General features: G+C 39.7%; 1 protein-coding gene across 1 annotated transcript in view; it reads left to right on the top strand.

The window, feature by feature from the left end:
- Positions 1-239: 239 nt before the first annotated feature.
- INPP4B (inositol polyphosphate-4-phosphatase type II B) overlaps positions 240-24,632 on the top strand; it is a 728,360-nt gene continuing 703,967 nt past the window's right edge. Inside the window, exon 1 of the mRNA XM_060147683.1 lies at positions 240-316. The gene's annotated coding sequence lies outside the window, so the exon portion shown is untranslated. The remainder of the gene's footprint in view (positions 317-24,632) is intronic.

Genomic DNA, 24,632 nt, shown 5'->3' with positions numbered 1-24,632 from the left:
CGCCGGTGACAAGTTCTCCGGGGCGCGCGCGGCGGGGCGGGGAGCGAGCGGGGAACGAGCGGTGAGCGCGGCGAGCGCCGGGAGCCGGAGGGAGGCGCGGGAGCCTCGGGGAGCCGCCTCCAGCGCCCTGCTCCCTGCGCCGCCGCCGCGCCGCCGGCTCGTCTCCTCCGGGTTCCCAGACCCGGGTGCTGAGGCTCCGGTCTATAAATAGCAGGTTACAGCTCCCGCTGGCGCGCACAAGCTCACCCGCGAACGCCGGAAAGTCAGGCTCAAAGTGCTGCTGCCGCTGCCGCCCCCTACTTCGCCTCCGGGAGAGGTAATTACCCGCCGGGGCTCCGAGGGCTCGGCGGGGGCTTCGGCAGGGTGGCCTGGGGGACGGTGGGGGACTCGCGAGGCGTTCGAGCGGGTCTGAGAGCGCGGGGGCGGGCGGGGGGGGGCGGGGAGCTGGTCTGTTTGGCGTCAAGTTTCTCAGCCTGGCGGCCCCGATAGCCCCATGCAGCCCTCGCTCCTGAGAGGTGTGGTGTGCTGTCTCTCCCGGGCTGCCGGGGTTCCCCTGACACCCGTGGACCCTCTGGCCGGGCGCCCCGTGGCCGGGCCGCGCGCAGGTTCAGGTTCACCGTCACCCTCGCCCCCTCACGCTCACTCTGTGGGCCCCGCGTAACTCTGAGCTCTGGCCTCACTGACCTTCCAAGGCGGCGCCCGCCCACCCTCGCGGTCCTTTTGGAGAGGCTGCGGTGGCCCGGGGGACTCGCTCTCCACCGCCTCCCGGCCGCTAACCTGCCGCCGCCGCCCGCCTCGGGAGAAGTCGTCTTCGAGGCGAGCGGGTGGGGGTGGGGTGGGAGTAAGGGAGATTGATACTGGGGTCTCCGTTGCCCCATGGTTCGGTGTTTCCTAAGGAGCCCCCTCTCCATGGCCACCCCCAGCCCGCTCCCGGCAACTCATTCCGGCAGAGAAGCCCGGTGCGTCTCTTCCTGGCCACCGAGCACCTCCTGTCCTGCCCCAGAGAGGTCTCATTTTTAAAGGGGTTCGACAGCGAGGGGCCGTGGCTGGAGGGCGGTGGGGGGCCGTGGTCGTGGGGCTGGCGTGGGGAAGTCATTGCTTGGCGTCTGACAGCTGCGCTGCAGGGTCTGCGAGCTCTCTGGCACCTTTGGCAGGGAGGGCCCAGGCCGGGGATGTTAGGAGCCAGGGGCTGGTTCCTGAATGGACTTTCAGGCTTGTAGCTGGGACTAAGATCGGGATGCTGGAGCCCCACGTATCTGCTTTTGCCCCTCTCTATGCCTCTGAACTCGCCTCTCTTTTGGGGGGTGGTGTCTGCTCCTACACGGTGGAGAGGCACCGGCAGTTTCTGTTTGGGGACAAGAGGTTTATAAAGGTGAGGATGTGCATATTGATTAGGTTGCTGCTGCTGCCGCCCCAAACTTACTGGAAAAACCCGGGAGGGTGTTTCCTATTACTCTTGTTTTAATGATGCAGATTAACTTTGCCTGTCTCCCCCCCAATCCCCTCCGCCCGGAACGAGGTTTCTTCCCTCTTTCTGAGGTGTGTTATTTGAGGTCATTACATTTTATGACTCCAGGTGTTACATTTTACGTATCTCCTTCCTCTCAGTGTGACAGAACGTGTTTGTAAAGGTGTGGCGCTATAAAATAAGTGAAAGCCTGGAAGACAGAGGGTAGATTGTCTTCTTTCCCTCGAGACGGGCACTAGACAGCCCATTGGTGTAGGTGTAGGACTACATTTCCAAGACCTTGGCTTGTCATAGGAGTTTTCTTAAGGGTTCTGGACCAGCAGTAGTAGTAATCTGACGATGCTAAGGCAGCATATAAGGTGCAAGGAACCACCGACAGGGCAGCTGGCTAGTGCAAGAAGTTGAGTAAAAAGAGGACTGGGTAAGTGGGCACTGTCTCACTTAATAGACAAAGAAACGCATGATCTTGTGTTCCTTTGTGATATACCCCAGTAGAGCATTGATGTGAAATCAGAGTAAATGATCAATGGCTTTGTAATACGTACTTGACCGTTAAAAATTGAACCTCTTGGATTTGTAGTAAGGTAAAACGCGATGGCAATGGAATGCTTTTCCAATGTATTTCTCTAAAATGTGATTTAGAATATTGTCCTTGAAAGGTTATGAGAGTCTAGATCCTCAGCGTCTTTCAGAAACTTATGTGCTGCTTGAAATACTGCTCTTATTTTTGAAGAATATTCTCTGTGATTAGGCAAATCAGTATTTATTTGTGTTAAATTAATGACCAGTTAGGATGTACATATTTATGACGGTGTTTTGTTTTTGATCCGTTGATAAAGTATAAGAAAAACCAGATAGACCAAGTTTACTCTTGTTCCTCCAGCTGTTTAAAGAAGCACATGGTCAAAGTTATAGGCACAAAGTACTTTCCAAATGTTGGGTTTGAGCTTCACTTTGGGGATGCAAATCGACTGAATGACTTCATTCCCCGTAAGATTTTTGTCAAAATACTCATAACACAGACTCATCAGTTAAATTTGATTATAAAATAATACTATTATATTTGAGTGTTGTGAAATGGAAAACTCATTAAGCTTAGGGAAAAGCCAGATATTTGTTCTAAATTGTGCAGATTGAAAGCAGTTCACTTCCTTTCTGAGACCTGGGAGTTTCTTCTAGTACAAGTAATATTAATTCGCACATGGGTGACAGAGGCTACTTTCACTACTTTGAGGCAAAACCCAAGAGGGCAGTTCTCCTAAAGACAAAGAAAAAAGTGCAAACTGATCTCATGTCTCTTAGCAACTGAACAGATGTCAGTTGTCAGGTAATACCTAACATCTGAGAATACAAAGTTAAAGAAGTTATGAAATAATTAGTGAGCAAAATGCTTACTGAATATCTGTTACATTTTCTTATTTCATAGTGCACAGACCCCGCCAGTACTAATATTAGAAATACAAATATCATAATTTTTGTAATCTGTGTGGAATAAATGCTTGTCTTTCATAACCATGGGGATTTTAATAGCTAGAAATGTGCTGTTTTAAATAATCTCAAGTTTAATGTTAATTTGAAAGCTGTATCTGTCTCTTCTGTATTCTGTACCTTAATTTTTCAATGTGTTCTATCTGTCTTTCTAAAGCCCTAGGGAATGTGCTTCATAGCCACTTTGTTACTACTTTTTAATATTGAGTTAGAAATCTTTGATCATAAAGCTCTTTAGGATACACAAATATACATACTTTCGTATTCAGGCTAAGAAATGAGGTTATTAGACAAATAATTTCAGTTTACACATTTATTTTTAGATAAATCCGAATGATAATGCCATGATTGCATTTTAGTGTGCAAGATGCCATAGCTTTTGTTTTCCAAAACTTTAAATGCAGTATTGATACCTAGAAACGCATTAAGACATGGGAGAAAATGTTAAGGAATCTTGAGAGTCCCAGGCATTATTGCCATTTGAATCAAGCCTTGTTAGTTCACTTACTTTATGTGTTTTCATGACCTTGTCGACCAGTAGGAGCATTTGAAAAGGCTTATGAAGTATTATTATTATAATTATCTCATTTGTATACCTGCAACTGCTGTGGGATTTTTCTTATATAAGGGACAGTTGTAACCACTATCTTATGTCCTAGAAGTATCTTGTTAGTACATGGTATAGCATAAGGCCAGTGGAATATTTAAGAGCTGCAACTTCAGACTTTGTTTTTCCAATTGACTTTGTAATTTTATCGAACACTGATAGATGTAATCCCAACACAGTGTGAAGAATTGGATTTCAATGTAATATGTGTTCTTAAATCATGTTTTCCAAACTGAGTTTCTTACATTGCAATATTTTGAGTAAGTTCTGTCTTCTGCATTGGCAGCCATGCCAACTAGGTGTCCTAATTGTGTGGAGAGGCCTCAAAATAGCTCTATGCAGAGCTAAGTGGAATAGACTTGGCAGTGTTCATTTGGTTAAGCTGATTAAAGGAAGTAGTGAGAAGTTGTCTAGATCATGTGGCTGTGATCAGAGATTCCTTTGGGAATTATCCAAATTAATGATTTCAAGGGGATGGAGGCAACAGTTCCCTCAAAGGTGAACTCCCTCCTTCTCCCCCTCCCTCCCTCCCTCCCTCCCTCCCTTCCTTCCTTCCTTCCTTTCCTTCCGTCGATTTGTATCTTACCTATCTTTCTTTTTCTACCTGCCTTTCTGGTTGTTAAAATGAAGCACTGCAACAGGCTTGATGTTGAAATTACTGAGCTATGTGCTCTATTTTCGACATTGCAAAGGATGGAGAGAAGTTTGTGGGATATACAGGCGGCCTTAATACTCACTCTGAATTTGAATTATCGGAGTAATGACAACAATGAAAAATGTCTTCCAAGAGCAACATAAAATATAGTTCTTTAAAATTTCCATATATGAGTTGTTTTAATATATCATGTATTTATAAGTACTTTAAAAGGAGAAACAGATTTTTATGTGTCTCAAAATGGAGTGTGATTTTTAAAAAGTTAAGCAGCAATGATTTAAAGGGAATCCTCTGAGCATTTTTCATTATAACAAACTTAATTGACAGAAATATGAGTCTTTCACCTTGCACCTTAGTTCTTAAAATAGGTAGCTACAGTGCATTAAGTAGACCAAACTGGGGGCTACCATTGTAGAATACAGTGAAGCAAATAAAATGCACTCCCTTACCCATAGCAAAGTTCTCTATAGCAACCCTTTCTTTAATCCAGTCTTTCAAACCTTTCTCATTTCATTTTCTTGGGGCTTTACTCTTCTAGCCAAAAGATCAGAGATGAGCCTGAGCAATTAGCACAACCAAACCACAAAAATTATTCACCGCTGGGAAAATAAAGTAGAACTAAAAACCCGTGACATCTTAAATTGAAGTAATAACCTGTAGATGAGGGGAGATTATAGCTATGACCTTAAGAAAGCTTGAAAGTATCCTTAGTGATTATTTAACATCCTACAAAGCCCTTTTGAACATTTTCATATACCAAACTTGCTAGATAACCACATATTCCACTTGGAGCACTGGCGTATATCACATTCATAATAGAATATGCTCCATACTTGCTGCACAGTATTAAAAAAAATCACCCTTTAAAAAAATTTCATGTCTTCATTAACAAAACCCATCACTTTTTATATTTACTAATCTAATCAGACCTTTTTTACCTAAATTTATGAGACAGGGATGATTTTATGGGATGTGTAATTTCATTTCTCCCTAATAGCTTTCTTCTCTTGAAGCAGTTATAAATAAATATGTTCCAGAGCTATCTTTTTGGATAAATTTGCTTTAAAATACAGCGTTTCCACTTTCCTCAAGGCGTCCATTGTGCATTTGGAGTGAAAGAGACAGCACTAGGTGGCAGTGTGCAATGCTTAGTAGCCTTGGGTCTTTTTAATTGCAATATATTCATTATTAAAGCTATTCTTTTACACAGAATTTATTTATGTCACGGGCGAGCTAATGAAATTAAAATCAACAGGCAGCTAAATCCTTAGCAGTATATGTAGAAGACCTATTGTTTGTAATACTTTAAAGATTTAATTGTAATGTTTAACACACACTGATTTTTTTTTTTTTAAATGTTATTTATTTATTTATTTTTGGCTGTGTTGGGTCTTCGTTTCTGTGCGAGGGCTTTCTGTAGTTGCGGCGAGCGGGGGCCTCTCTTCATCGCTGTGCGCGGGCCTCTCACTATCGCGGCCTCTCTTGTTGTGGAGCACAAGCTCCAGACGCGCAGGTTCGGTAGTTGTGACTCACAGGCCCAGTTGCTCCGTGGCATGTGGGATCTTCCCAGACCAGGGCTCGAACCCGTGTCCCCTGCATCGGCAGGCAGATTCTCAACCACTGCGCCACCAGGGAAGCCCCAACACGCTCTGCTTTTATGTGGGGTCTGCTCATGTGAGAAATTCTTAGCAATTAATTCAACTAAACGTGCCAGAATTCTGCTTATGACTGGGTAAGAAAAAGGTAAAGACAAAATTAAGTGAACATGTTAGAACTCCTCCCCACCCCAGTGTAGTCTTTCTAAAACAGACATTGTATTAACCATTTGCATTTTAATCCTAATCCTCTCATTACACAGGCTGAACAAATTCTTTTTTCTAGGTGTTGAAGGCTATTATTCTTAATTTTTCCTCTATCTTATAGCCCTTGGGACAATGCAAAAAAGAAAAAAAAGTGCAGGTTGTCTCCCTGACACTTCAGCAGTTCCCTAATGTCCTCTGTAATAGTGATGGCCTGGCCATCACAGTGACCAAATTGGATTAGCCGCGTAGCACTGTAATTTACTTTATTGTGACAGCTGAGACTTATCCAAACCATTTCTTCTTGGTTTATCTGGATGTCAGCATCCCTTTCTTTGGCTGAATGACTAAATCATGGGCCATGGCAGAATTAAAATTTATTCCATCCTCCGTGCACCAGAATGGGTCCCATGCATTGTGTAGCCACCTGATTGGAACCTCCTCAAGATCAACATGGTAGGTGTTTCAAACCATGTTCACTGGATGGGGCAGCTGTGGGAATGGAAACCAAGGGAAAAATTAATCAACATAAATTGGCATAATTAAGAAATATACTTCTTTTAAAAGACTTTTTAGTACTATGTAAAATTTTAAACATAATAAAAAATAGTACAGTGAACTCTTGTGTTCCCACCAGCCAACTTTAGTTAATTGTCAAATCATGGCCATTCTTGTTTCATCCTCAATCTCACTCGCTTTTCCCCTTTCTGTAGTTTTGGGAAGCAAATCCTGGAAATTATATCAAAGGAAATATACTTGTGAAGCAGTTATTTATAAAAATAGGTATCGTATGAAGGGCAATTTAAAAAAATTACTAAAGTAAGAACACTACATATTTCAACAAAAAAATTAGGAATCTTAGCATTAGTTAAATTATGCACAAATTATGAATGTTTCTGGAAAATATGGCAGACTATATAATTAAGGAATCGATTTCAACTTAGGTTCTATGTCGTATTTTTTTAATCAACAAAAGTGTGCAGTATTGTTCCTTGAACATGGTAGGTAGTACATGCTTGATAAACCAATGACTACATTAGGTTTCTTAGATTAAAACAAATACTGACTGTCTGCATACCTTGTCACTACAGTTCTCTTATGTAACATTTTACTTCTGAAGAGGCAGACATTGTAGACAACAGCAGCCCCTTGGCATGCGAGAATTTAGTTTGCATGAGTCAAGATTTTACCAGCTGTCTTAAATTACTTACACGTAGTAATCTATAATTTTGCTGAAGTGTGAATTTAAATCACGCAGTCCTGGAAACTGGCCTTGCAGTGAATGAGCCCAGCCAGTGGCCCAGTGGTCATACCTCCAGGTGATTTTATGCTCTAGGTAACATAGCACTTCACTTTCTAGAGCTAGTTATCCCTGGTGAGTGTGTTTGAGAATTTGGCAATCTGAGAAATCGTTTGGTCCTCCCCTTTGAAAATGTCATGAATCTCCTAAAATATACCTGTTAGATTTTGTGTTGAGTTGAAATTCTAAATGAGTAGGATTTTTTCAGATTTCAAAAAATTGACAGTAACCGTTATGTATAAATCATTATGATATCATGTGTCTAAGAGAAAATATAATTCCATGGTAGAGAAAACAAGTATTTTGTATCCAACGGGTTTAAGCCATGCCATACTTTTCATATGTAAAAATTATATAGGGAACACAGGCCCTGTATAATTTTCTTAATACTAGACACATAATTTTTTTCACTTTTTTGAAATTTACTATAATGTTTTCTTTCCTGGGCTGTGTTTTAAAGACTGCCTCCCAATTTATTCATGCTATTCATATTCCGATTTCTCACTTTATATTTTGGGTGGGAGTGAAGAATGGTACATACTCAGAATAGTGTAACAAGAAATAATTGAGCCAGTTGGCTTCCAGTTGATTTTTTTTCTACTCATTTTTTTTTCCAGATTATAAATGTAATAGATCTCCATTGAAAAAATTTTGGCAAGTAGAGAAAAGTCTAAAGAGGCAGAAAAAATCATCCAAGGATGTATTTTTAGTGTTTTATCATATTTCTTTCTAGAATCCTGTGATTCTTTCTAAATTTTGTGATTCTTCTACAAAAGTTGAGATTATAGTACGTGCATGCATGTGTGTGCGCGAAAATGTCTTGATTTTTTTTCCACTTAGAATTCTGTTGTTCAGTTCAGTTTAGAATTTGATTGAGCACCTACTGTGTGCCAGGTACTATGCTAAACTCTTTTCTGGTTTACAGCAATGAATAAAAAAGAAAATCACTTACCCTGTGCCTGTAAACGCTGGTCTAACCTTTTCTTGTCTTTTTTTGTTCTTAATTGCCATCTGGTAGTTGGGCATACAAATCATTATCATTTGTTTAGCCATCCTTGCAACTTTGACTTTTTGGCATTTTTTTGGGCTTTTTTTGGGCATTTTTCTCCTGTTAACACACTGTGATGAATCTTTTCTGTATGACCTCATTTTCTAATATCCCTTGTCTATCATTTTTACTATTTTCTTAGGAATGATTCCTAGAAATAGTATTCTGGATAAAAAGTATAAACCTTTAAAAATTTCCTTATACAAATTGCCAAACTGCTTTTTAGAAAGACTGCACCCATTTTCATTCTCCCTGGAAGTACATAAGTCAAATCTCCATCCTCACCAGCACTGAGGGATATGATTATTTTTTATTAAGTTTGTTAATTGGAATGAGGAAGATGATTTTAACAATATCGACCACAACAAGAAAACTTATTGTGCACCTCATGCAGCGCATTCATCAAGCAAGACCTTTATCTATATTATCTCATTTAAACTTTGCAACAACTGTAGGAGGAGGACAATGTTACCATCCCATTTTAAAGGTTAGGAAAGTTATATTTTGAGAGGTTAAGTGGCTACCCCAAAGTCACACAGCTGGTAAGTGGTCGAATTGGGTCTTGGACCAAGACCCAAGACTGGAAAGTCTAGGCTTTAAAGTACTGCATTCTTCTACTATTGTTTTTTTGTTTTGTTTTGTTTTGTTTTGTTTTTGCGGTACGCGGGCCTCTCACTGCTGTGGCCTCTCCCGTTGCGGAGCAGAGGCTCCGGACGCGTGGCCACGGCTTATGGGCCCAGCCGCTCCACGGCATGTGGGATCTTCCCGGACCGGGGCACGAACCCGTGTCCCCTGCATTGGCAGGCGGACTCTCAACCACTACGCCACCAGGGAAGCCCTCTACTATTGTTTTATTAAGTGAGCCTGAACATTTTGTTGTTGTTGTTTCAAAGCTCCAAATTTTTAAATTTGATTTATTTATATATATTTATTTTAATTGAATTATACTTGATTTACAGTGTGTTAGTTTCAGGTTATGGCAAAGTGCTTCAGTTATACATATATATATATTCTTTTTCAGATTCTTTTCCATTATAGGTTATTACAAGATATTGAATAATGTTTCCTGTGCTATTGACTAGGTCCTTGAACATTTTTGAAATGCTTATTTTCATTGGTACTTTATTTTAAATATTAATTTATATTTTTAGCTTTTTTGCATATTGGGACCTTGGTTTTCTTTTCATCAATGTTAGTGTCCTTTATGATACTGTCTTTTTGTCATTTATGTTATCTGTATTGCTTTTCTTTCTTTTAACATATGAAAGTTGAAAAGGTGTGGGTTGTTAAGTTGAATGTCATATTTCTCCCATTTTTTTTTTTTGCTTAGATAATACTTTCTCATTTATAAAACAGATTAGCATTTACCTAAATTATTCTTCCCCTAAAACAATTTACCATCTAATTCTTTAATGATTTTTTTTATCACTTTTCCACCCAACGTTGTTTTGGTGTATGGTGTGAGATAAGAATTAAATTAATTTCCCTCCTAATAACATTTTTCTGCAGCAGTTTTTGAATAATGCATCCATTTCCACTTATTTGTGATTCAATCACATTATGTTATCTAATTCTAGAGGTAAACACACACACACACACACACACACACACACACACACACACACACACACACACACACACACACACACTCCCACATAGTGGGTTTCTGGTTCTGGTATACTTACTTCATTCTAGTGTTCTGTCAGTATTTTTATTAATATTTTACACAGGTTTAGATGTTGTTATTTGCTTAATACCTGGTAGTATTGATACTCTCTTCTTGTTTATTTTTCTGTAGCTTTTAAGACATTCTCACTGATATTTCTTCTGGACTCTTTCTAGAATAACTTGGAAAAGTTACCCCCACATATTTTTAGATTTTAATTGAAATTTGAGTGTATAAATGGAATTGAGGAGACTTGGCAACTCAATGGGATTTAGTCTTCTTGTGAGCAACCTGGTGTGCCTCTCAGTACAGTTTTGATTTGGAGGGTTTTTCATGCTATATGTAAGAGCTTGTTTTAGACATCAGTCATTCTAAGTATTTTCCTTTTTCAGGATTCATTCTTCAAACTGACCAGGGAATTAGGGAGCATGCCCCGTGCACCATGGGCCCACCTTAGCTTTGCCCATTCCTGTTCATGTGTTTGGTTTAATGGCATCTCACTGTCCAGGAAAGGGAGGGGCACACGAGGCTCGAAAGCCTCTCTTTCCCATTATTGGTCCACAGCCTTGCTCTAAACATATGTTTATTTAAAATTATTTTACTTAAATTAGCCTAAGAAGATACATTCAGTATAAATATTTAAAATATCAAAATGTGAGTTCTACTTCTTCAACAGCTCACCAAGGAAGTATCATTAAATTGTCCCCAAATTTGTAATACCTGTAACTCAAAAAAATATAATCCGGCAAACATTGCTCAGTTTGATATTTGGTTTCCAGTTGTCACATCTGGTGAAAGTACCTCGAAGATCATCAGTTTGGGCCCATTACAATGGAGCGGCAGGGTTGGGTCACTAGCCTGAAGCTATAGCTCATTTGTTTGGGTCTGTGCTCCAGTTATAGAGCTTTTAAAAGAAATGAATATCCAGAAAGAGTTTTGTACACACAATTTATGTCTTTTTAAAATGCTACATAGCTATGTGCTCCATCTCTCTTCCGTTGACCCTGGTGTCAATGGAAAAATAAAACAATTTGCTTATTGGAATCATGCAGAAGAGAAAGCCTTGCTTTTATGAACATAAGTCCTCCAGGTTTTCTTGAAGCTGAGACTTGTTTAGCTCAGGCTAATGGACCCCGCATCTGCTGGTGCCCTGTCTCAGGAAGCTGCAGATAGACAAGTGGGAGAAATATTGTGTGTGTGTAGGCATCTTCAGGCCTGCCCATGCATACCCCCAATTCAGTTATATTATTTTCAATGGCAGTTCTTCTGCGTAGTGGAACTTGGCATGTAAGTTACATTCAAGTTACAAACATCAGATTGTGGTAAGAACCACGTTCATCTCTCTGTTTAAAACTGTGAGGACTTCCCCATGGATGGGTCACTAAGTCAGATCCTACTAACATTCACTTTCCATTTCATAGACTAGATCATTGAGCTCGACAACAAGAGAAAGCAAGTGAAAAGCTTATAATTTGCTTCTGTTAAGACTTTCTAATTTCCATGTTTAGGTTTCTGTATTTCTTTTCAGTTGAATGCTTGAAGCAACGATGCACTAGCAGTGATGAAAATCCTCTCAAAGCCTCAGGAGAGTTTTTCTCCCACTGGTTTACATTTCCCTGTCAAAATTTCTCAGGTAATGTGATACTGAGAAAGAGTGTGTGAGAGAGAAAAAGATCAACCATCATAGACAGGGCAGGACAAAGACATTGCAATGGGGTCGTAAATCATATGACACTTATCTTGGGATTCTAACCCATACAGATCTATATCTCCATAGTGTTTTCTGCATCCAGCACATAAACACTAATTGTAATTTTAAAAATGATTTCCAAAATCACTGAAAAATACTGTCTTAGTTCAAGAAGACACCTCTAGTTTAACTGTTTCCCTGCACCATTTTAGGATGACCAAGGTTTTATTTATTTATTTATTTATTTGATTGAAGTATAGTTGATTTACAATGTTGTGTTAGTTTTTGCTGTACAGTAAGTGACTCAGGTATACATATATTTATATATATTTTTTTAAAATATTCTTTTCCATTATGGTTTATCATAGGGTTTTGAATATAGTTCCCTGTGCTGTACTGTAGGACCTTGTTGTTTATCCATTCTATATATGATAGCTTACATCTGCTAACCCTGAACTCCCACTCCATCTCTCCCCTAACCCCCTCCCCCTTGGCAACCTGTTCTCTGTGAGGATGACCAATGTTTTGATATGCTCAGGGATGGTGGGTTTCAGTGCTGAAACCTGGAGAGACCTGGGCAAATGGGCTGGTTGGTCACCTTATCATCACAAACACGTTTGAAAAGTATAGAGAGATTAACAGGTAGAAGTTTTCAAATAATCTGTTGTGCTCAGTAGAAAGGAGAGAGAGTTTTTGGTATGTGAAAGTGCTACTTGAACATTCTATGAATAATAATCACCCCAGGATGATACAAAATCTGGACTCAGGTTCTTTTCTGGCAGAAACTGGATATTTTTTATTTATGTACTTATTTATTCATAATTTATTCCCTGCACACTTCCAAAAATGATTTGAGATGGTTTACAGTAAAACAACGTATAAAGATACTGAGTTTTTACAGCAGTTCAATACTAATGCAAACGATATATTTTGGAGCTTGACTAAAAGTACCACGCCTTAAAAAATGAAATTTGATATTATGAATACTAACCAGTACGAGGTCTGAGGTACTCTAGGTAGAAACACATATGGGGACTTTTAAAAATCACTACCCAAATCCCATGATTTTGGATAAAAATGTAGCAATTTTTTGAGCAATGATTTGATGTTGTAAGGTTCCCACCAGACAGTCTGGGTGAGCTATTGTGGGGAGGGCCCAATAGACAAGAATTCTGAGCCATCCAAACAGGACTGGCGGCTTTCTTTCACAGGCATGTTTTTGATTCTGTCTCCATACATTCTAGCTTTAGACACATTTGTGTTGCATTGAAAAGACGGTTGCATTTATTAAAAAGACCTACCTATAAGACTTTGTTCCTCCAAATCTAGACTGTAGTGATTTGGGGAAAGTCATTGTAATCTACCTGAGCCTGTTTTCTCATCTGTTAAGTACAGATAATAATAACTATCTCAGATTTGAAGTGAGAATTAAGTGGGACTGTATACAAAAACTATAAATTACAATTTATAAAATATACTATAAAAGCATGGTATTAAATATATTGACAACCACTAACGTGATTATTATTCTGTTATAGCCTATACTCAGAATGATGATTTGGCACTCAGTTACAGCTTGACATGTAACCAAGAAAACTATATAGATTCAGTGTCCACTCTGATGAATTTTAAGCCATAGCCTCCTATCCTAATCTGTAAACTGGTTCATGAACACCCACCTTGCAAAGATGTTATGACGATTAAATACAATAAGGGATGTAAAGCACACAGTGTCAGGCCACAGTAAGTCTTCAATGAGGAGTAAGTCTTCAAGCTATTTTATTACTGTGATTAATAGTTTTTATTTTATATGAATGAATGAGTAATTGAGATATTAGAGTTATCTGATACTGTATTTTCTAAACTTTTGACAGTAGAATTTTAAATGAAATCTAAAATCTCAGTGTAGAAAGTACACATACAAACCATATTTTATTAGCATAGATGCATTTTGTAAGTTCACATTTTAAAAATATGCTTATTGATAAGGTCAATCAATGAAAACAAGGAGGTTCCTTTGCTGAACACAAATACGCAGACTTTGTGCTGCTAGATAATATTTGAGCAATTACGTCTGCTCCATCATGAAATATATTTTTTTACTTGTTTTACTTGTTTTCTTTCCTTTTTAAAATTTGGTGTCTTTATTTGGTTTTGGTTTATTTGGTATTTTTATTTTGTGCCTTTGTTTGGTTTATACAGTTCCTTCCTCTAGATTGCAAATGTCTTTTTTTTTATATTTATATATATGATTTTTAAATATTTATTTATTTAAAAAATTAATATTTATTGGAGTATAGTTGCTTTACAATGTTGTGTTAGTTTCTGCCATACAGCAAAGCAAATCAGCTATATGTATACACGTATACGTATATCCCCTCTTTTTTGGATTTTCTTCCCATTTAGGTCACCACAGAGCATTGAGTAGAGTTCCCTGTGCTATATGGTAGGTTCTCATTAGTTATCTATTTTATACACAGTAGTGTATATATGTGAATCCCAATTTCCCAATTCATCCCACCCCTCCTTCCCCCCTTGGTATCCATATGCTTGTTCTCTACCTTTGTGTCTGTATTTCTGCTTTGCAAATAAGTTCATCTGTATCATTTTTCTAGATTCCACATACAAGTGATATCATACGACATCTGTTTTTCTCTTTCTGACTGACTTCACTCTGTATGACAGGCCACCCACATCTCTGCAAATGACACAGTTTTGTTCCTTTTTATGGCTGAGTAATATTCCAGTGTATATACGTACCACATCTTCTTTATCCATTCCTCTGTTGATGGATACAGATGAACTTCCATGTCCTGGCTATTGTAAATAGTGCTGCAATGAACATGTGTCTTTTTGAATTATGGTTTTCTCTGGATATATGCCCAGGAGTGGGATTGCAGGATCATAGGGTAGTTCTTTTTTTAGTTTCTTAAGGAACCTCCATACTGTTCTCCATAGTGGCTGTATCAATTTACATTACCACTAACAGTGTAAGAGGGTTCCCTTTTCTCCACACCCTCTCCAGCATTTATTAGGTTGCAAATTTCTTAAGGATCCGGAGCATCTTCAGTTTTATCTCTTGGACCCAATGCCCAGTAGAATGCATGGTCCATGGCAGGCCTCAAAAACATTTTGTGGATGAATGAATAATCAGCATAGTGAGGCTTACTCTACCTGAGAAAAATTATTGTGTTTTTATTGCGTGTGAGGGTATGAAAAGGACAGGAAATGAAATATCAATTAATAAACTGACTGATCTAAAAATAATGCCTTCTTGATGAAGGTCTAGAAGAACTTTAATCTATTAGTAAAGCGCTTGCTATACCAGGGAAGATTCTGGTCTTTGAAAAGTCTGTGTGTGTGTGTGTGTGTGTGTGTGTGTGTGTGTGTGTGTGTGTGTGTGTGTATGCATGCATATGTGTGCTCCTTCATGCATGTGGATTTTTGAGGGTGAGTGAGGGACAGAGTGGAGGACATTGGAAGGGAATGAACACTTGTGCAGGACCTGCCATGTGTCAGGCACTTGCCAAGTATGTTGCTTTGAATACGGTCTGTTCTCCTTGGGGATTTTTGCTGCATCAGAGCCTGCTGAAATGCACCCAGTGAAATGTTTATCACGCTTTGGCAGGTGGACTCTGGGAAACAGTTACAAACTATTTGTAGAACTGTGGGGTCAACTGTTCTCTGTCTTTTTGAGGCTGAGTAATTTGTAGAGTTCTTTATCACCCTTGTCTTATCCATGAGAACCAGCAAGGAAAGGTCTAAGTAAATCAGAAAAAAATAAATCCTCATGGGAACTCACATATTTCCTCTATGCTGATAAAAATAACAATAGCTGGCATTTCCTGAACACCATGAATGTTTTACTTATATTAACTCTTTTGCTCTCCACAATTATCTGAGCTAGGCACTGCCGTTACCCCCATTTTACAGGTGAGAACCGTGAGGACAGAGAGGAAATGTAATGTGCTGCAGTCTCGTATTTAGGAAATGGTAGATCCAGGATTCTGAGCAAACTCCTGAAGCACCCACCACTCAGGACCATACTCTTGCAATCTGACTCTTCGAGTATCAGCTGCAGAAGTTAAGAGGAAGCCTGATGTTCTTGCCAGTTCCGTGTCGGGGTTCTTCACGTGAGCTTCACTTGATGGGAAAGGAAAATGTGCCCTTGAGGGTAGCTTGCAGCCATGGTGCCAGGGGCAAAGTGTGCTCTCTCTTTGAGAGCACTCTTTCCTTTCTCTCTCAGGAAAGGCGAAGGTGATTGTTCCAGTCCCAGAGGAGGGAGGCTGGCTAAAAACAATGTAGCTATCTGTAGGATCCTTCCCTTTGCCGTTTGTTTCTTCTAGTTGGGAAACATGGTTATTTAGTTCTAGTTGGATCCATCTGTTGAGCATATATATACACATAATATCTAGAGATGCTATGATGCTTATGAGCATAAAATTGCCCAGCAATTGGAAACCTTTAATCGTACACTTTGAACATTCTAGCCAACATTTTTGTGGCCTGAGAAATATCACAGGTGGAAGGAAACATCTGCTGTGTTTTTCATGAGAGCTGTGGAATCCAATCTGCTTCATTCACAGTCATTTTATGTGCATTGGGCATACTTAAGAATTTTACACTGAGAACATTCCCCATGCATAGAAATAAATGTTAACCTCTGTAAAATCCACTGGTAAAAGCCATCTATAGAAGTTGGCAGCTCAAGGTATAAAAACCACTGTACAGACTGGATTGTTTTTCCCTCCTGCTGTCTTAGAAGATATATCTTGAGCACAAAGTATATTTTATTTTTAGGAAGGATTTGTTTACGCCGTATGGTGCCAATGCTGCTAAGGTTTATTTGTGCCACGGGTACTTATCAACACTGTAAGAACAATATATTGGAAGAAAATGAGCACACCTTGGGTGACAGCTCTTCATTAAGATAAGCACGCTGTAAATCTCAGTCTATGAAGAATCTTCTATGTCTTAATGGAAGGTGGTATTGCGAGCTAGCGTTGCATGACCATTGCAGATTTGTTCGCTGGTCTCTATGGGGCGGCTCATTTGCAGATCACCCAACATAGAGGTTTAATCTTGGGAAGAAGAAAAATATGCTTTTTGAAAAACACTAGAGGAATTGGTGTTTTCAGCTTGATCGTAATTCACTGAAAGCATGAGGGGATCTGTGTGAACCATGTTCTTTAAATTAATGGGGATCGAGAAGTCTTTCTTCACCCTTGTGAATCCTTTTAGAAGACATTTGCAGAGAAATTACTGGAGCTGCTCCCCCGTGGGGTGATTAATGTTTTAATATGCAAAAGCAGACAACCCACAATTCCTTTGCGCCCTGGCACTCAGAGCTACACACTTTTATTGCTTTATTTTCCCCATATAGCTTGGCTGCCTGAAAACTCCTGTAGAGTCAAATCCCAAGTCATATCCTTGGCCTAGACTTGAGGACTCTGCTACGTGGCACCACCAAGCCGTTTGTGACCTCACTCTGGTGGAATAAATGTCTAGGTGAAGGTATTGAGATTTTCCTGCTCATCCACTTGAATTTCCTACCTACTTGATTTCCCAGCATCAAAGTTAGGCACTGGAAAATGGTGTTAGGGGAGGGTGTGTTTTTAGGCTCTTTTACCACTAATTTCCAGTAAAAGTCAAAGCCAACAAAAGCATGACCTTTAATAACCCACCACCCACCTACTCCACTCATGCATCTTATCACTATCCTTTCCTCCTTCCTGCTTGGATAAGCTAAACCCTGCACCTCTGCAGTCAATCCTGTTTCCTTCTGGAATCTCAGGGATCTCTACATGGCCATCATTTCTTGTCTCCTGTATCTTCACTTCTCTGCTACCTTCCAATGAGCAGTGAACACACACAAGATTTTCATGTTTCACCCCTCTCTACTGCATACCCACTCCAGCTACGCTCATTTCTCTTCCAGGAGAGAGACAAGTGTCTTGGAGGAGATATTTAACGTTTCCTATACTTTCCAATTTCATTGTAGTCTGGACTTCATCCCCATAGCTCCAGTGAAACTGCTTTGGCCAAGGTCACTTAGAGACTCTGTTATATTTCACAAGTGGTTCTCTGTCCTTGACCACTTGGCAATATCAGATCTATTCCTTTAAAAAATTCCTTCTGTTTTTCTTGATACTGAATTCTCCTTTAATTTAATTCTTGAATATAAAATATCTTTGATTATATGTATGTATAAAATGTCTGGGACTTGCCAGTGCGAGGGACACAGGTTTGAGCCCTGGTCCGGGAAGATCCCACATGCTGTGGAGCAACGAAGCCCGTGCGCCACAACTACTGAGCCCATGCACCTAGAACCCATGCTCCGCAACAAAGAGAAGCCACCACAAGGAGAAGCCCATGCAGCAACGAAGAGTAGCCCCCACTTGCCGCAACTAGAGAAAGCCCGTGCGCCGCAACTAGAGAAAGCCTGCGCACAGCAACAAAGACCCAATGCGGCCAAAAATAAAAATAAAATAAAATAAATAGTGCTTAAAAAAAAGTCTGTATATTATAAGAAAAAGATAATCAGCATGCCGTACCCCTCTCTCCCAACTATATCCCTCTCTTTGATTGGAACTGCATTAAATCCTTAGGTCAACTTGGGTAGATTTGACCTCATAATATTGATTATAATCTTTGTTTCCATGAACACAACGTATCTCTCTCTTCTTAAGAGTCTTTTAATACAGCTTAAACATTTGCTCCATAAATGTCCTCTACATCCTGTGTTAGTTTTATTTTTAGGTACCTCATTTTTATGGTAGTTATTTAAAGTGGTATCTCTTTTGAAATTACATTTTCTAACTATTTGTTAAGGGTGTATAGAAATATTATTGATTTTAATGTATTGATCTTATAATCAGCCACTTTACTAAACTCTCCTATTCTGACATTTTATTTTCTGCAGCTTTGCTGTTTTCTGAGTATATTTATTACAATGAGTCCATTGCTAGTAAACGCTCTTGGTTGTGGTTTATCTTAAATTGCCTTTATTCGGGGCTTGCTATTAAATAATAGCACTATATAATTCCAAACCGACAGTTTTCCTCTCAGCACTTTGAAGATATTGTTCCACAGTTTTCTGGCTTCTATTGTTACGATGAGAATTTTGCTGTCAGTCTAATTGCCATTTCTTTGTAGTGATCTAGCTTTCCTTTCTGATTAGGGTAAGGGGGAACCACAAGGAAGAATGTAGAAGCTCAGGAATGACAGCCACAGGGCTGTTGGAGAGGCAGAGGTTACTGGAAACTGGAAGAAGAGAGGGTTGGGTAGTACAGGAGCGGTAACCCTCTGTCAAGAGGTACAGCCAGTTTGGGGGGCCTCCCAGGGAAAGAGCCAACGCCAAGAACACTTGTACTCATTCCCCCTCCTCCCTCTGGTCTCCTGCCTGTGCTCTACATTAACTAAACCCAAGAAGAAGCCAAGGGCCATGGTAGGGTTAACATGATGATAAATACAGGTCAGATAAATATAGGGGGCAGAGAGCTTGGTGGAAGAGGGTGGAGAGTGTGCTTCTGGAGGGTTCAACATGAGATATTTAGCTCATTGTATTTACTTTTCTCTTCACATCTATCTAGTCATTTTCGATCATTTTTGTTGCTTTCTCAATTTTCAATCCCATCTTTTATTTCTTTAGGCATCTCATGCATAGTTGTTTATATTAGATCTGTTAGGTCTGGTATCTTGAGGTTCTATAGTTTTTGGTATTTCTGCTGACTCTTGCTGACTCTTTTTTCTTGAGTTTATGTTCATTTTTAAAGTGAGCACATTTTGGCGAAAAATCTTTGTCATTCTTACGGAACCTGAGTAGAGGATCTTTTCTCCAAAGAGGAGTTGCGTTTATTTCTGCAAGATACCATGGACCTCCACAGCCTACTCTGTATGAGCATGTCCTTTAAACCTCAGACTCTTGTGAAAGAATAATTATAAATACAGTTTTTCCGAGAAGAATATCCTTTTTTATTTTTATTTATTTTTTTCTTCTGCTCAGAGCTGTGATTGAGGCAGATTTGCTCACCTCTTCCCTTTGTTGATGTGTGGAAGTTTTCCAGCCCATCATTTACAGAGAATTGCAGTTCTGTGTGGGGCTCAGGGTCATCCTCCACCTAGGATGCAGGTCCAAGGCCTTAACACCTATTTCCTGTACCAGGCCCTTGGATTTTCCAAGGTCTAGTTCCCAGGTGTTAACATTTGTCCTATCCCTTCTTGGTTTATTGTTTGTTTTAATTTGCCATTGAGGGCTTTCCTTTAATTTCTTGTGGACTCAGTATTGTAACTATCATTGCAGTTTATCTGACATCTAGGACTTTGGTGTGAAAGGAGATTTTCACTTCTCCTGGGTTTTTTTTTACTTCTTGTCTTGCCTTGTCACCCTTCCCAATGTCATGTCCTTGCCTGTCCTTTAAACTCGAGGTACTTCAGAGTTCTGTCCAATTCTCTCTTCCCATATCATCGTACATTTATGAATCAATTATTAGTTTGATTCACAAGCTATTGTAATCTCTATGTGGGCAGGGATTGTGTAGATGTTTTTCACCAGTATCTCCCTAGTGTTTAGCATAATATGTAGCACAGTAGTAAGTGTCCGGGTTCATATTTGTTGAATGAATGAGTGAATGGAAGAACCATTAATGTGGTCTCACTAGAGGATGATTAGTTTGTTGTACTGTTGGTGGGAGGGGTTGGAAAAGTAAGGGTGCTATAATGGATAAATACCTTCATTTTACTTCCGTTTCTTAAAGTTTGCACTTCTCTTGAGGAAATATATCTTGCCTTTGGATTTGCCTCTACCTTCATGCTGCAGGCAATGTTGAGTATTTTTACCCCTCCCTTAAATATATGTTTGTCCCTAATATACGTGGACATGTAGAACTGTAAACAGCTTTAGTCAGTAATGGGCTTTTTCCATCTGCTGAGGGGGATGTTATTACATCTAATGAATAGTAACAAATTATTATTGGCCTTTTTTCCAATTACTGTGAGGACCTTCTAGTTTGCCTGTGGCTTTATTACATTTGATGATTGGGCTTGAAGACTTCTCTTCATGTGGAGCAGATAAAATGGCCTTAACTTCTGCTAATATTCAGAGCAGACAACACCTGAATGTATGGAAAAGCGCTTTAAGTGCAGAGAGGTAGCAGGCTAGGGTGAAATCTGTCTTTATCAATGTTGCACGGCTTTTATGCTAACAGCACGGGACTGGGTTGTGTCTATAAGATCCTTCCCACAGAGAAAAGTATGGAGAACAAGCTCCTGCTGGGTAGAGGCAAACCAAAGACTGACCCTTGACCTAAAGAACTCCTGGGTTTTCCAAACAAGCGGTGACTGACCTTGAAAGCAAGTGACTATTAGAAGCAGTGACACAGGACCTGATTTGTGTTCTACAGCGAGCCTTGAAAACAGTGGTGGGGATGATGACTTTGGGAGTCATAGATCCTACAGAAAGGTACCGATAGGTCTGTGGACAAAGAGATGCTGCTACAGATTTCAGGAGCTGCAAAGATAAAGCTATTTCAACAACAGTGACAAGCTTCCAGGAGCTTTTAAAGATGAAAATGGTCATTGTACTTTATCTTGGCTATTTTGGAGAGCTTGCTGGGTTATTCATTTTTCCTGTATGTCAGAAGCTAGAGAGTTGAGTTTGTGAAGACCGTAGTGGAGAGAGCTCTTGGCAAACTGAATAGAAACACAGGCTTAGCTGGCTGAGAGTTTCCCCAGAGAAACCACATTTGAAAAGAACAGTATTAAAGATGAGGACACTGCAAACAAAATATCACAGAGTTAGAGCCTGTTCAGGAGAACAGATACTGTGCAATTTTAAGAGATGAGAGTGGGAAAGGTTTTCCGTTTGTTTTGTTTGTGTTTCAGCTTCAGAAAACAATTTAGCATTAGGAGAATGGAAAGGGGGATGGGGCTCAGGCTGGACTAGGAGAGAGGGCCTTGGGAACCGTAGGCAAAATCTCCAGGAGCAAACCCGAAGGACATCAACTTCTCAGGTAAAATGCCGGAAGCCGTGCTGTTCATTCTCTTATGGCATTGTCCTGATGTATAAGAATATTCAAAATGAAAAATTCATTTTATGGAATTCAAGGGCCTATGAGCCTCATTCCCCTGCAGCCAAATACATTTATGAACTTAATCAACTAAATTTAGGGAGAGAATTTTACCATCCTGAAATTTTGGCTGGGAGACCTGGAAAGAGGAAAAAAAAGTGTGGTAATTGTTTCTCATACATATGTAGATTTCACAGATGAATTTGTTAACTTTCATTCCAGCTACTTGGATTGAAATGATATTTGAGCCTGTTAATGGAAAATAGGCCACATAATCAAATTAAAAAGGAAGCTTAGTGTCTAGAACAGGGTACCTAAACAAAGAAACATGTGAAAAGAGGCTGTTATTTTCCACATCTGTAAAAACAAGAGCTTGAACAAAGGGTCAGCTTGAGCATTATATAGCTCTGAGAATCTACGGTGTGCATTTCATTTCCTGTTTCTTCTTTGCTGTGCCGGACACTACCGGCAAGCAAGACAACTTGATCTTTCCCAAACATACCCCCTGCTTGTTCCTCCTTCCTCCTTTCAGAGTGCTCTTCCTTCCCAATTCTGTCTCTCAAAATTCTACTCCTATGTTAAGGTCCAACCCAGGTCATTTGTCACTCTTCCACCAAGCTGTCCCCTGTTTCTAGCTGAAAGTGACCTCTAGGCGCTGTGCCCCAAAGCACTTGTGGTTCTGCTATCATACTTTTCACATACTTCTTTGTATTATGCTTATTTGTGTTCATGCCCATCGACTAGATTATAAACTTCTTGAGGTCAGGGATTCCATTGTTAGATTCTCAATAATATACAGCATCGTGCTTTGCACATAACAGGCATTTTCTCTTTATACATTGTAAGTCGAGTAAGAAAACAATTTGCTGGTAGGTTAAAGTCAACTAGATAAAGTTACAGTAAAATCTTCAACTGACGTAATGCATTTAGTGAAATAATCAAATTTTATGATCTAGAGTCTAAAACAAGTAAATGGGAACTTTTTTTGACATCTCTATTTCCAGATGAGAAGTTGGATTATCAGTACTCACATTAAAGTAATTCTAGTAACCATATCCCCTCTTGGAAAAGTGCTAAGTCTTCTAGAAGTCAGAAGAAAGAAAATAAGATATCACATTCACAAAATGCAAATTACTTGCCCTTTAAAATATGTCAAAAGGAACATGGCTGCTAGGAAAGTCTGACAGGAACCTTAGCTCATCAAAGAGACTAGCACACAAATCCAAGGTTGCAGTGCTATTACACAAAATTGCCATTGTTTTTCCCCCTCTGGTATATTTCCTAGCTTTAAATTCTCTGAAATGAAATGGAGATGACTTAAGAAAGTCATCAACACTTTGTCAAGAAATCTGTCTCCAAACCCAAACACAAAGTTATCCATTTCGAACTCTTTCTAATTTATGTCATTAAAATTAAGGTGTAATTTTTTTTTTTTTTGGTTCTGAACTTTTTCCTTTAAACAAAGAAAGGATCCTACTTAAAAAAAATTGTTTGCATTGTCAACTGAAAAAAATGCACAAAGTGAGAGTTGTGCATTCAGTTTTATTTGGGGCAAAATGAAGACTATAGCCCAGGAGACAGCCTCTCAGATAGCTCTGAGGAACTGCTCGGAGGAGGTGGGAGGCAGGTCAGTATATATGTGATTTTGGTGAAGGGGGATACGTGTCATCAAGCACACATTTTGGCAGAAGGTTACTTCTGGTCACAAGAAGGTTGCTGCTAGCCACGAGGAGCAGATGTCTCTGTTAATGATTTTAGTGCTTTTCTAGATATGAGACTATGCAAGGAATTGGGCTCATAAACTCTTCTCCTGAAAGTAACTATCTGAAGGCCTGTTTTTCCCAGAACACAGAGTGCCTCTTTCCTGATCTCTGCCCTGAACTCCTTTCAGGGTGTGTTGAAGGTCAGCGCCTGCAGTGGCTAGTGTCTTCATTCTTAAAGAACCAGAGGCGAGTGACAATTTTTCGTTGGCAGTATTTAGTTGAATAATGTTGAGGTGATCAAACTATCTTTTTGAGAGGCAGGCATTGAAACTCTTTATCTGAATAAAGGACTGGGGAAAATGAATTAGTGTGAGATTGCCATGACAGTTCATAACCAAAGAAATTTACTCTTCTGATATTGTGTAGAAAAAGCTTTTGGATTGTGTCTTTGGAGGTGCTGATTCACACCAGAGAAACTATAGCTCTTGGATTTGGAGTTAGGGTGAATTCTGAATTTCGAAGTAACCACTTATTTAATTGATTAGGTTCAAGACAACACTTAACAACCAACTGCTTTAGCCTGTTCTAGGGTCTATTGAAGCCAAGAGGGTTTAGAGGAAGGAAAACGTGGTTTAGGGTAAGAGCCCAGAGGACTGTCTGCTCCTGCCTGGTGCAGCTTTTGCTTTCTCATTGGAGACTTTCAGAGAAGGGGACAGCTTTTATCCTAAAGCCCTGTCAGTCCAAATGAAACAACCCAAAGTCTATTGTGTCCCCAAGGCAGAATAGACATTTGTGAATTAGTGTTGAAGGCAGAGTCATTTGGAAGAGGAAATATTTAGTGATTTAGATGAGCTGCAAGCAACCAATAAAGCACTTTAATGAAAAATGATATTCATTTAAAATGATCAAGATTGATAGAAATTCAGTCAGTGCGTTTCAAAAGCCTATGTATTAAAACTGCGTCATTAGCTCTACTCCAGTGGATTGTTTCAGCAGTGGGTAGATACTATCATGTTCCTGTAGTATTTTACGTCTTAATTGTTTTTTTATTCATGTTAGAAGAAACACTACACTTTCGGAAGAGCTATGAATACTGTGAAAGAGAACTGAAGGGGCAATACCCTCATGATATTGTGCTACC

The sequence above is a fragment of the Lagenorhynchus albirostris genome, chromosome 4 (genome assembly GCF_949774975.1).
Source record: "Lagenorhynchus albirostris chromosome 4, mLagAlb1.1, whole genome shotgun sequence".
Lineage (NCBI taxonomy): Eukaryota > Metazoa > Chordata > Mammalia > Artiodactyla > Delphinidae > Lagenorhynchus > Lagenorhynchus albirostris.
The sequence above is the reverse complement of the archived record's forward strand: the minus strand, read 5'-3'. Positions and strand labels throughout refer to the sequence as shown.